The sequence below is a fragment of the Sturnus vulgaris genome, chromosome 6, assembly GCF_052056855.1.
Source record: "Sturnus vulgaris isolate bStuVul1 chromosome 6, bStuVul1.hap1, whole genome shotgun sequence".
Taxonomy (NCBI): domain Eukaryota; kingdom Metazoa; phylum Chordata; class Aves; order Passeriformes; family Sturnidae; genus Sturnus; species Sturnus vulgaris.
Window position 1 is genome coordinate 1634009 of NC_142248.1, and position 13790 is coordinate 1647798.

The 13790-nt window shown below is 45.3% G+C and overlaps 1 long non-coding RNA gene across 1 annotated transcript in view; it reads right to left on the bottom strand.

Annotated features, from left to right (window-relative positions):
* The window catches only part of LOC148223276 (uncharacterized), a 90074-nt gene that overhangs the window by 54098 nt on the left and 22186 nt on the right, over nucleotides 1-13790 (bottom strand). Inside the window, exon 2 of the long non-coding RNA XR_015804378.1 lies at nucleotides 3890-4007. This is a non-coding gene — a long non-coding RNA (uncharacterized LOC148223276). The remainder of the gene's footprint in view (nucleotides 1-3889; nucleotides 4008-13790) is intronic.

Sequence of the window (13790 nt, forward strand, 5' to 3'; positions counted from 1 at the left end):
ATTTCATTTCATCTTTATTTTCCTTGCTCTGGTTCTCAGAGCTCGAAGTCAGTGGATGGTTCATTAAAAGAAAGGGAAAAGCCATCCCAATGCTTGAATAGCTTTACAGCAAGACTCCCTTATGGAAAGCATGACTGAACATACAAGAAGTTTTTTAATCTAGTTTTGAAACATAGGTGAGGGTTATACCCTGGGTTTTATTATACTGCCTATAACAAGGCATGCTCTAGGGAGAAGTCTAGGTATTTTATAGGTGCCTGGTCAGCATTGCCAGTTCCACTCATCCAAATGTGACAAAACACGTTCAAAACATTGAGAGACCTGCTTTAAATAATCACAAGCCCTTTATTATTTAAAACCCCAAAAGACAGACCTTCCTTTCTTTGCCATCTGTTTTTGTAAGGTTTTAAGATTTATGCCATCAAACTCTGCGTGTATAAAGGCACAGTTTGGTTGCTTTTTTTCTGAACTCAAACGTACAGATCTCATATAAATCCTCTGACCCCAGGACCTTAGTCTTTGGAGAAGAAAAAACATCAAATACAGGAAGATTGCCCCAGAATTGACAACCCTTGTTGCTAGTTTCCTTCCCAATAAATTTTTTTGCATCTTTCTGACAGCAGGTCACAGGTTGCCCTAATCATATGGCCACAGCTATCAAGGAGGGGAAGGCATTTGGGACAAGGTTTTGAAGAGGAACAGTCATGGACATACATCAGAATAACAAAGTTGACATGTTCACCCAAAGGGTATCTCTCCTTCCGCTATTTCAAGACACATCATGCATGATAAGATTATGTACACTGCATACATCCTCTTAGTATTTGGGTGTGCCTAATTTCCTCTCAACTTTGCAAAGGCACCACAGATAACAGGAGAAATCAAGATGGAATTCTGCTCTCACTTCTAGTACTGTCCTACCAGAGAGCTCCACAAATTGTCCAACCTTACACTGGTACAATGAGCATAAAATCCACTCTGCCCTGGATAACACTGCTAAACCGGGCCACAAACAGAACACCCATGTGCCTTAAACAGGATTAGGCACTGCCTAAACCTTGCAGCACCTAAACATTTTCAGAAATTTAGAGACAAGTGTTGTAACAAGATCTAGATAGCACAAAGCAGACACATAATGCTGTCTTACTCCAAAAAATAGAAACCAACAAGGCATAGAGTTACTGTGATACCTAAACTTAGTATCAGCCACAGAAAAGAAAGAAGCTGTGGCTGAACTGTTTCTTATTTCTCTTTGATCTGTACCCGACTCTCCAGGAGTCACCAGTAACCAGGAGTAATTTATAATAAGCTTTAGGCTGCTCTGATTTATTCTGAGAGCTGAAGCCAGGTGCAAGGAAGTTCAACAGCCAGCATTTTTTGGCTTTCATTGGGGGGAGCAAAACACTAAACACTACAAATCCCCGGTCTGGCATACTCTGAGCTTCAATACAATGGGCAAAGACAGCATATTCAGAAAGCATGCAAAAAGGAATCAGACTTTTTGCAAGTAGGATGCACGAATTGCTTCTTGAGAGCTCTTTTTCTAGCTCCAAATCCTGACCCTGGAACAGCACTCAAATAATACTGTGGCATTAGCAGCAGAAAAATAAAAAACACTGACAAAATTAAGGATAGGACACAATATTGATGACTTTCAAAAGGAAAAGAATGAGGTGGAGGTTCCCCATCTATTTTCAGTTTCCTGACGTGACATGCAAAAGAAATGGGCAACCCAAAGCTTGATTCAGAGAGCAGAGCTGCAGAAGTTACTCATTATCAGCAGGACTGATTGGAAAAGCCCACTGGCTGGGCTTTTTCTTACACTTTCAAATTGTTCCCAAACAGATCCTAATTTTTCCCAAGTAAATCTACAAATTTCAAAACTATATCCCTGCAGGTTAGGAAGCCCACAACTATAATGGGTCACTATCACCTAACTCCCCCTGACTTCTTCGAATAACTCAGCCTTCACCAGCCCATTGAACAAATCCAATGCTCTCTTGGAGCTACTCACATGCCTTTTTTACTTGGATTTTTACTTTTTGCTATTCAGGGCATGTGACTGCTCACCTGCACTACATGGTTTGATTCTGCAGCGCAAACAGATGACCAAAGACTTTTAATATAAGAGAACAAGCAAGGCTGAATGATGGAAAAGATACAGTTCACATTTTTTTGGACAAGAAACGCTTTTGTGCTAAAGTTTGAGAAGCCTTTTAGATTCATAAACATTGTCCCCACTGCCCAAAGGTCATCTGCATACTCATAAATAACCAATAATATAACTCTTTGGAGACCAGCAAAGCCAAGTCAAATTGAGAGTTTGCCAACATGTCCACAATACTGTTTATTCCATTAGTGCACCAGACTCTGCAACAGAGCACTTGACTCCGTCCCTTCCAAATTAAATGAAAGAAATGGAAAAAGAAAAGCAGCAAAGAGAAACCAAAATCCATCTGAATGAGTCAGAACACCATGTGATAGCTGCCCCTTTGCAGACCACTCCACAGCATGTGCTTCCACCAGACTGTATATGACATGTCAAACCATTCAGTCTATAAACCCACTTTATTATAAATACTAGCATCCTGTCCCAGTGGATTTGAGGTTGATTTTTTTTCTTAAGTTTTAATTCAAGCCTATTTCCATCAAAACAGCAATGCTACAATATTTCAGAGCAAGTGGCTTTGATTTCAAGCATGCCAAAAGGCAGAAGGAGGGAGATTGTAAAGGGGAACAGCTAAATTTCTCTCCTCAGCACCATTGTGAAATCTTTCTCCAAAACATAAGTATGAAGTCAAGTTTCCATGTTTTAAACAAACCCCAATGTGTTATGGTATTACACTTCTGCAACAGGGAATATAGGTCAAGAACTTTTGGACCTTTCAGATTTTAAGGTATACAAACTCTGGCAGCCTTGCTATCTGTACTTTTCCTTTCTCCCCCTCACCTTTTTTTTTCTCCACCCCTGATCTTTTCCCTCCACTCTATTTCTATTTCTTTTATGTTTCCTTCTTGCTTCCCTCTTTCTTTTTACCTCCCCCTATCCCATCCTAATGCCGCAAAGCTGCTACAAGATGCAGCTTCAAATCAAAGGCCCTGAAAGTCCCTTATGTTTATCAACACATTTTCCACTCTCGGGTTTTCATCCAGTGGGATACAAGTATCCAAAAAAATGCACGTGTGCGTGCAGATAAATGTCTGCACGCACACGTAGTGCGTGAAAACACGTGCAAAGCGTGTTTGCCTGCATGTCCTTATGCCTGCAGGTTATTTTGTCTTCCCCCCCTCAGCAGCCTGAGGGAAGTTTGCAGGCTGGATGCCACAGGCTGGCTCCGTGCATGACGAAGAGTGTCAGGATGAATAATGGGGGCAAGCGGCTCTGCCAGCGGGTCAGGGAACAGCAAGTGCGTAAAAAGGCGGGATTGTCCGAGCAGCACACGCAGCATCAGCTGCAAACCACACAGACACCAAGATCGAGCTGCAGGCTCCAAGGCCAGCAGGAGCACGTTGCCCATTTCTGCTGACCCCCCTTGCAAGAGTGTGAATTGCAGACTGCCACCCAGGAATACCAGTAACTTTTCCCAGCAGCTCAAAGTACAAATGCACTTCAGCAGATGTTTAAAATCAACATCTGTACTTTGGACCTTGTTACAGACTGCACTTGGTCTCATTGAGCTGGATGGTCAGAGGCAGGTCTTCTGCTCTTAAACCCCCCTTGATTTTAACCATTTGCATGATAATCATTTAGATGGAGGTCCAGGCACAATGCTGATACCCAACACAGAGCTATCAGCTGGAAACTAATGACTCTGTCCTAGTAAAGAGGTGACAGGCTCTTCCTGAGACTTTCAAGGGTATTTTTCCTGGAAATCATTTTCATACATACCTTTACTCCAGTTAATGAAAGATGAACATTCTTCACTCAATATTTCGAACCCTTTGAACAGCATATGTTCGAGAGTTCAGCATAAACCTTCTTGGGCCCAAAGTTTGTTCATGAAAGGCTAGAAAAACCAGTAGAGAAAAACAAGGAAAGGTTAGCACATGAAATAGAGCAGAGAGAAAAATCCAGATGAAAAGACACATTCAGTCTATACAGTTTTATACCCACAAAAAAGCATTATACCCCAACAGCTAGAAGTCCCATAAGTGCCAAAATCCAGGTTATTCATGTAGCAGTAACTGGTTACCCTGAACACGTTGTGACACAGCCAGTTTTTCTATAGGACATCCCCAGTCATTCTTCCCTGGTGTCCATGCAAGTCCAAATTTTTCTGCCTGTCTCCCACAGCCTTTGTTCTGCCTCATTCTGTGCAGCTGCCTCCACAACTTAGTTTCTCATCCTCTAGGACTTTGTTTTCCTTGAATTTTGAACCTCTGCTTACCATCCTGAAAGTTCCTTGCCCCATGAACAGCCTCAGTTGCCTTCCCTTCTCACATGTGCAATTCCCATCTCACATCCCATTTTCCATCTGTACAGTTCCTTTCCCAATATCAGTCTCCCCTTCTGATTTTCAGAAGCATTTCAAGTCCCAGGCCTCCTGCTGGTCCTCACTTCCCCCTTTGTCATCCCATGCCACACTTGTTGTGTCCAGCTGCTCCCTTTGCTGCCTTCTCCCCCCTGTTCAGCTCCCAGCAGTCCTTCTGCATTTTGAAGTTTGATTGCACACCTCCTCCCTGCCTCTTGGGCATCACCAGAACTGAAGCCACCAAGACTGCAGGGAAAAGCAGACTTTTCAGCTTTTTCACCACCTCCCTAGAATCATGGTGCCATGAGAGTCATTAGGAAGGTTCAGGGATGAAATACACTCTCTTGCTTTTGAGATAAGTGCCACTTATAGCAATGCACTATTCAAGTGGACTCATCACTGCATTTACCAGATTCTCACCACCATGAGCAGACTGAGATATATTTTTGGTTTTTCTCTTCTCCAACAAGTATAACACAGCTGAAAACAATCAGCTTTTCATAGGAAAAACAGCAGGCTCTTCCTCAGTCTCAGAGGGCTGAACTCATCTGTCTAAAAATGAGGAGTCTGTTTTAAATAATTTTTCTAAACTACCTCTGTCATGAACCCCCAGGATGCAATTCATTTCACTACTATCAGGTACCTATTTTCAGACTGACTGATTTAACACCCTCATCTTTCTCCACAGAGGATGGAGAAAGCTTAGTTCAGACAAATTACATGGAATGAATGCCTAAGAAACAGCCAGCACTAAAAAAGAGATGACTTCTACCTCCTAGTGATTCCTCAACGACATCTCAGACTCATTCAGAAAGAAGAAATCAGCTGCCTCAGTGAAGTAACAACAACAACAACAAAAAAATCTTGCATTTAGTCTTTTTCCAAGCACAGAAGGAAAAATTATGGAATTTTCTCCTCATCTTATTCCTGGAAATGAGTGAACCATTTCAGATTACACCATCCCAAGAAAAATCTATCCTGAGGCACATGTGTGGCACTGTAAATGACAGCGAGAACTTGGCAAAATCATGAGCAAATGAATGCAGGATCTTATGATAAGTGTTGAACAACTTCCCAAGAGATATTAGTCCCATTTTCACCTCGGGTAGGATACAAGGAGGCAACTCTCCCTTGCTTTGATTTGCAATCCTATGTCACCTCCATTTCTCTTCAGAGAGAAGGTGGTGTGAAGTTGGTTCTATCTTCCTTTAAATGTCCTTTTTGAGAGGGGGGGGTGGGGAAGAGAAAGGAGAGGCAGAGTTGCTTAAAAACTTGCAATTCAGTTACAGGAAAAAATGTGCCTGAAAAACGACTTTCCAGAGCCAAGAGCTTCACAGGATTCAACAGTTCTTCCAGGGTTATAGGATATACAGATACATATCACTCACAGTAACATTCTGCAGGCTCCAGACTCCACCAAATTATCAGGCAGTCTTTCCAACAATTAATGAGAGGGTTGTCAAATATTTAAAACAGAGCACAGTGACTCCTTCCAACACAGCCTGCAGAGGTGCACAGCACATCTGCATATTTCAGCATAGGGGAAAGAGTGACTTTTATTTCTTGTATGAAACTAAAAGATAGTAGGACCAAGGAAACAACATTCCTCCTTACTCCCTTCTGAGCTAGGTCAATACAGTGAGCAACAAAATGCAACACTGCAGGCCCACCCCTGCCTTCAGCTTCACCAGGAGAGGAGTTCCAGCCTTAACCTCAGGTTTTTTGTTGGCAATGGCTCTGCCAGATACTTGGCCTTCCTCTGCAGCACTTTGGCCCATTGGCAACATGAGCAGTAACCAGGAGAAGCTATGGGAAACCTACGCCTAGAATCAATTCAAAAGAGACAAAGAGCAAGAAAGAGCCCACTTTGCTGCCTTTCTGTGCATGGAGGTGGCAACAGGCATAAACCCAGGCAAACACCCAGCCACAGTGGTGAGTCCTCTCCATGTCTTCAATGGATATCCATCCCTTGTTACAAGTAGGAAATGGAAAGTCCACAGCATGCTGATGCTGGATGTTACCAGACAATACCAGACAGCTTTGCACGTGCCTTGCCAAGGCAGGACAGCCCTGACCTTCAACAGCAGCTGCCTACGAGCTGCTCTGGCAGCCAAGACTTGGCTACCAGCCTTCTACAGCTCTTCTTAGACCCACAGTTGGTCTCCTTCGGTAGGAAGGCCTCCTCTATAAAAAGGGACACCCTCAACAACATTACAGGGGAAGCTGAAGAGCCTGGAAAATCCTTAGATGCTGGCTCATGGCAGGTGTGAAACACTTCTGCTTCACAATAACAGAGAAAGACAACAGGTGTGTGGGTAAAAGTCCAGAGAGATGTGCTGGGTGAAAGCAGTAGATGCCAGGGAGAGGGTAACCCCTGCCAACATGACAGTCTTGCAGCTAGTCAAAAAACCTTGGCTATAACCCTTGCCAATAAATCCCTTTTGGAGGAATAAACCTGTTCTTTTAACAGTCTTCCCCTAGCAACCTTGGCTCTACACTCTGTGGCTGGTCCAAAGCATTTGTCTTGGAAGATGTGGCCTTTGACAATCAAATTACCAGACACTTCAGGTTTTATTGCAAGCCCTCCTGTCTTGGAAAGAGCTAATGAAGATCCCACTGTGCTCCTGGGCCTGTGAGGTCCAACACCTCATGCTTGTGGCTTGGTGGAACGTAGGTCTGCTTATAGCAGCCACGCTTTGCAGCCTCACCCCACCCTCCCTGTAATCCCACAGCCTCGGGAGGAACCCTCCTTCTGACTCACAGCAGACACTTCTTTTTCTCTTTCCTTTCTTTTCCCCTTCATAGTTTGCTGACTAACATTCGGAAAAGGGGCTTTACCTCCCAGAAAACAGACAGGGTATTTCCCAAGGGCTGCCAGCTGCAAGCATGGGATAACTTCCATTCCTGTCTCGACAACCGGTGACAAGGTGTGGGTGTGTGGGGATGGGGTGGAAATCCCTGGAATGCCCCAGCTGTTCTGCAGACAGCAGAGCCATATTTCACAGCCTGTGCCTGGGAGGCACATGGTGGGATCTGGGACCTGACCTGCACCCCACAGGGCCACCAAGAGTGTGTCTCCAGATCACAGGTTTCACAGTACCCTCCAGGGCAGCACTGTCCAGCCTCTTCCCAACTCTGCTGGCCAATATTCTCCTTGTCTTTGGGACAGATGCAAAAAGGCTAGATCACCACTTACCTTGCTCAAAGGTACTCACCCAAAGGTAAGCCCAGATACCCCTTCCCCATGCTCTCAGAGTTGTCTGGAAGCAAAAGACCCACATGCTGTGTCTATGTCCTACTTTTTGACGTCCTCAAGCCTTCCCCTCCCAGATCTGCTCTGGTTCTTTTGTCCTTCTACACTTCCCTGAAAGGCATTGTCATAATGCAAGACAAGGGGGCTGTGGGAAGAGCCAATGCACTCATTTTAAAAGGCAAGAGCAACATCTTTAAGGTGTTGGGTTTTTTGGTAATCACTCCAAACTTCTCTTTGTATGAACTCTGGGTCAGAGCCTCTCTACTTCACATCACTGAAGTCAGGGACCCTCTTCATCCTCCAGAAACTGTGCAGCTTTCTCCCCACATCGGCTGGGACACTTGCCCAGCTGAGTGGATAAAAACTCAGCAAGGGTAGAACTGTCACAAGCAGGGGATCTCAGGGAGTTTTTGCAGCCAAGCTCCACCATCACTGTCACAGAGGAGGTCACCGTCCTGAAGGTCACTCCTTGATTCTATTTTGTCCAGAGCATGTGATGAGCTGGAGGCAGGAGGAGGTCTACCCATTCCTGCAGGGGCTTAATCCCAATCCCTGCACTACCCTACAAGAGGAGCACAGGCTGCAAACGAGAGGCAGTGTGGCATCTGTACCACAGGGAGGCTGTTCCTCCTCAACAACAACCACCAAGAAAAAAAAAAGGTCATTTTTCTTCTCCCCCCGCTCCTCCCCCCTTCCAGAAAGTCTTGGTTTCATCCCACTGTGGAACAAAAACAAATGCTCTAAACCGCAACATTTTTCACAAACCGGAATTTCTCGCAGTCTGGCCAGCCTTGGTGGATCAATACCAGGCATTTCTTTCCTCCTCTGCTCTGGCCTTTCCCTTCCAGCCTCCTCCCCCCCACCCCACTCACCGAAGGGAATAAGGGAGCTGGAGGTGTCAAACGGAGGAGTCGGGAACACTCCAGCTTGGTTTTAAAAGGGACAGAAAAAACACTGGCGTCAGCCGGAGCACCAGGGCAGGCGTTGAGACCTTGTTTTGGATTTTGCAGAGACTATCCCTGGGGAGAGCTGTCTTTTTTTTTTTTTTTTTTTTAATGCATGGTTTTGTTTGTAAGTTAAAAGTCTCAGGATTTGCAGTCTTTGAAGCATGGTCAGCCTGCCAGATGGAATTAGTCAGTGCCTTTCTGTCGGAAATCCCAGGCAGATGAAGCGGGATGGAAGGACAGCATTTCTCTCATTCACCAGGAAACCCCCTGGGTTGACACCCACAGATTCAAGCAGAGAGCTCTGCGGGGCCCAAAAAGCAGGCAGGACTGAAGGCAGGAAGGTAGCAGAGGCCCAAAGCTTTCATGTGCATAGATCAGTGTGGCACCACTGAAGGCAGTGGCCCCCAAGCAGATTTACACTGCTTAAGATCCAGCCCAGATGTTTTTGCTGGTCCTTGCCCGAAGCTGTAAGATGTCAGCAGACTTTCCTCTGCTTAAAAGTGGTGCTGAATTTGGCTGTGCCTTGCTCTGACTCACACCATCTTTCCATTTCTTCCCACCATGGCCTGTTTCAAATCTTCCTATTTCTGGACTCCTCACACTGAGCACTCTCACTCTCAGGTGAGCAGTCTCCCTCTGCCATATTCCTCAGTGAGCCCTTGCCTTCCTTCACACACACCCTCAATCTCACATCTAAGCCCAAGAACCCAAGTGCCATCTTTGGCATTTTACCAATCTCTTCTCTCCTATTTTTCTCTTTCCTGAGTTCCCCATTTGAGTGGGGCTCAACTATTCAACCACGGAGCCTCTTTCCTGAGCTCCCTATGTCTCTGCTAAAGGCTTCAGGTCACTCCTCAGGCAGTCTGCTGACAAAATTACACTTGGAGAACATGCACATATTTCCACATTATCCAAAACACCACCCAAGAGGAGTTAGTACCGCTTGTTCCAAACATGGAATGTATGGGTGACAGCACATCACAAAAACATCAATGGATGTGGGAAGAGTTCATGAGTGCTAGACTGGAACTGACAGTCTCCTTGCAAGAGAGACCAGAGCTAATCACTCACCAGCTGAGACCTCAGCTTCATTTCTCACAGGGTTTGGAAGGGGCAGAGAGGCTTGCTGTGGTGTTGGTGCCCAGCAGTGCTATCAAAGCAACCATGCATACAAATGCATAGAGACAGCACATTTCACCTTTGAACTCCCCAAACCTCCCAGCAGCACAGTGGTTACACCATCGGGGTGGTCCAAAAGGCACATCACCAAAGTGACCACAGTGCTCAAATACTTGAGGAATAGATGGATCTCTGTGATTGAGGGATGGATTTCAGTGATGGGTCTCTGAGCAAGGTCTTTTTAGCAAGGCAATAGCCAGTATGTCAAGATCAAGCATATGCAATTTATTACTGGTTTTATAATAAATAACTGAACAACCAAAATCAAAGCCAGTTTTTGAAACCCTTTACAAAAGCCTTGCAACTTCTCTATGATCACACTAGCAGCAGCCAGCCTGTGGGATAAATGCTGACTATCTGCAGGGATGAACATCTTCCTTCCAGCTCCTATCACCCTCTGTACCAGGTCCTCTGAAACCCCCAGTACATCCACAGAGTAACACTGCACTATGGTGATTAAATGCAGCTCCAGTCACCTGGATATCCACATCTCAAAGTCACCTGCACTACAGGAAGGTAAAAAACAATGTCAGAGAGCTGGAACCATTCATAGCCATTGCCAGCACTGTTCAGGGTACTGGTGAACACCCTGAAAAAACCGACACCAGTCAAAGCAAACAAAACTTATTTCCAGCACTCAGAATACATGGCAACTCAACAGATCAACCTTTTTCCATCAGGTCTATCCATGAGACCAAGCTGCTGCTGCTTCAATTCCTTGCTCCATATGGTGCCTTCTCTGGGCCCCTGCTGGAGCCTGACTAGTTCTGCATCTTTAAATTCTGAGTCAGAGCACAGACAACTGTCTTAAGAAACCTCAATCTCCAAAAACACCAAAGCAGATCTCCAAAGGAGGCAACAGTGTGCAGCTGCCACCTGGGCTATTTATTACTACAGGAGTAAGCACTGAGGCTTGCTCAACCGAGCAAGAAATGCATGCTTGGGGTGGGTAGAGCAGAAGCTGGACTCCTACCTTTTGATTACACTCTGGCTGCTCAGAAAGATATGCTACTGCAGAGCACAGCATTTGGCTTTCATCCACCTCACACCTTTCAGCCTCCCAAACAGCCTGGCCCCATCCATACAAGGATTCACAGAAGCACAGAAGGAGTAAGGTTGAAGGCACCACAGTGGGACATCTGGTCCAACCTCTCTGCTCAAGCAGGGTCGCCCCAGAGCACATGGCACAGGATTGTGTCCAGATAGATCCTGAATATCTCCAGCAAAGGAGATTCCACATCCCTTCTAGGCAATCTGTTCTAGTGCTCAGTCACCTGCACAGTAAAGTTCTTCCTCATATTCAGGTGGAACCTGCTGTGCATCAGTTTTCATTGCTTGGCACCACTGAGAAGAGCCTGGTTCCATCCTCTTGACACCCTCCCTTCAGATACTAACAGACATTGATGAAGTCCCAACTCAGTCATCTCTTCTCAAGACTGATCTGGCCCAGCTCCCTCAGACTTTGCTTTATAGGAGAGAAGCCCCAGACCCTTGACCATCTTCATAGCCCTCACTGGACCCAATCCAGGAGCTCTATGTCTCTGTTGTTCTGAGGAGCCCAGAGTTCAGCACAGTACCCCAGGTGAGACTCACTAGGGCTGAGCAGAGGGACAGGATCACCTTCCTGACCTGCTGACAGTGCTCTTCCTAATGCCCCCAGGACACCATTGACCTTCTTGGCCACAGGGACACACACTGATGGGTAATGGATGGCTTGGTGTCCAAGCAGGACTCCCAGGTCCATGTGCCTGCAGTGGGGAAAGCCAGACCTAGGCAGGGGCTGCCCTTAGCAGCCTGCAGAGGGGCCCACATGGGCTTTGTTCCCTTGCTGCAAACAGAAGGGGACAGAGAACAGGAGTGATTTAATTTACTGGAGGTCTGGCTCCATTATGTACTACTTTGTGCATATTTAAGGGATGCTATGAAGCTGCCAACATGGCCCACAGCTGGGCAGAACATGAGTAACCCTAGTTTAGAGGAAGAGGCAACAAAAGAACCTAAGAGAGGTCTGAAACCAGGAAAACAGGCTTGTTTATGAAGCCAAAAACAGAGTGCAGCATATTCCAAGACCGAGGGAATTTTTCTCGCAACATTACTTTGCCTTGGCTACCTGGCCACTCTCACATAAACAATGGAGACACACCAAGAAAGCAAGGAGACTTCACAGAGGTTATAAAAATATCACTTGTGTAATTAGACTGAATCAAAACTCATGACTTTCTGGTCGGAAGGAATGTGTGTGTTTCCCCTCTCGTTTCTTTTTCTCCTCTTTTCAGTTTTTTTTCCTCATAAAAATCTAGATAAACAAAAGCCCTAGGATATTGGATGGCTCCTTGCATATTGTTTGAAGAGCAGGAACAACAACAGCAACCACCGTGGTGAGGAGGAGAGTCTGCGACGGACGCTGTGATGCCCCTGCTTTTCTCCGTTTGCAGGAGCCCTTCTCAGCCTTGCTCTGCCCCACACAATGTCCAGTCCCAGGACAGGATGAGGCACCTTCCCATTGATGTGCCTTCCCACTCTTCCCCCAGCCACAGCAGCACGCTGTCAATGGGTCACGTATGTAACTGACTGTGGCAAATTGGATTTACATTCCTGCCTCTCTCCTCGGCTTCACGGGCAATGCACTTACTGCCTCCTTCCAGACAGATAACTGTAAACAGAAGAGGGGAAAAGCCACCCCTCTAGACAGCCTTGCCTACCCTGAGTAGTTCATGAACTCTGCAAGGCAGACACTTCCCACTGCCATGCACAAGGAGCCCACAGCCCTGCGAGGCGCCGCCTGGAAGATCACCCCCTCGCATCCTCATCTGTAATAGCCACCAACATTCACCCACTTTCTAAAGTGCTTTGGATTAAAAGCATGAGTGTTGCCAGCTTTCAGCTTCAAAAATGTTGTGTGTGGCCCTAGAACAGAATTATATAGGCTTCAAAATAATAAGATTTAACCAACCCAAAAGTATTTGGAGTATTTTTCATCTGTTTTCTTATTTGGACCCTCGAGGCTTCATATTTTCAAGTGAAGTTATTTGCTTCCAGAATCAAGAGAGCTGGAAATGCTAGTCTGAAAAAATAAAAATAAATAGAAAGCTGAGAATCTCATTCAGCCTCTTGATTCCAAGGGCTCAAATAAAGACCACAAGTCTCAAATAAAATCCACAAACATCATAAGCTTCACGATGATATTCAACAGGGGATGCCAATGTTTAGAAGCATGAAATGATAATTCCTACCTCACTGGATCTGGTTCTGTTTTCTTTTTCTCACCTCAAATTCAATGGCTGTTTTTCTGTTCCTGTAGGGACTCTATTTCTAGACAAACAAAACAATTTCTTCCCATACATCAGAGGGTGTAATCCTATCTATCTGCTAATTGCTTTTGAAATTCTTTAGTCCTTGATGCTTCATGAAAACAAACAATTCAACAGAAGAAAAAAACCCAAGTAGTGGTCTTAATGAGAAAAACTGCATCAAGAGTTCCCTGTTTACCCTTTCTGTTAGTTTATTACTGCTCAATCAGCTCTTGTGTGCCCCTAGGTTGTTCTCTCCTGAATCAACAGAAGATGGATATAGGGACACATGGAGAGCAAACTCCTAGGAAACAGAGACTCTGAGTGGGAGAAACCCCAAGCTCTTCTGAGCCTCCTTACCTTTTGGGAGACAAAAGACAGTGTGTTAGCAGGAAGCTTCAGGGTTCCCAGCACTGCCCGAAAGATTTATTATTTTCTCTTTTTTTGCCCAGCTATCATAGATAAGGAGAAAAAACCCCACAAAACTATTTAGAACAACGAGCTTCCTTTTTTTTCCTGTCATCACAGTAGTCAAAGTTTCCTCTTAGAAAAGTGTTTAGAAAAATGGTGATCCCTGCCTCCTTTACACATTTGCTGTAAACACACTCTAAAGTCATGCTGTGTTCCTTTGGGGCACATTTGGCAGTAT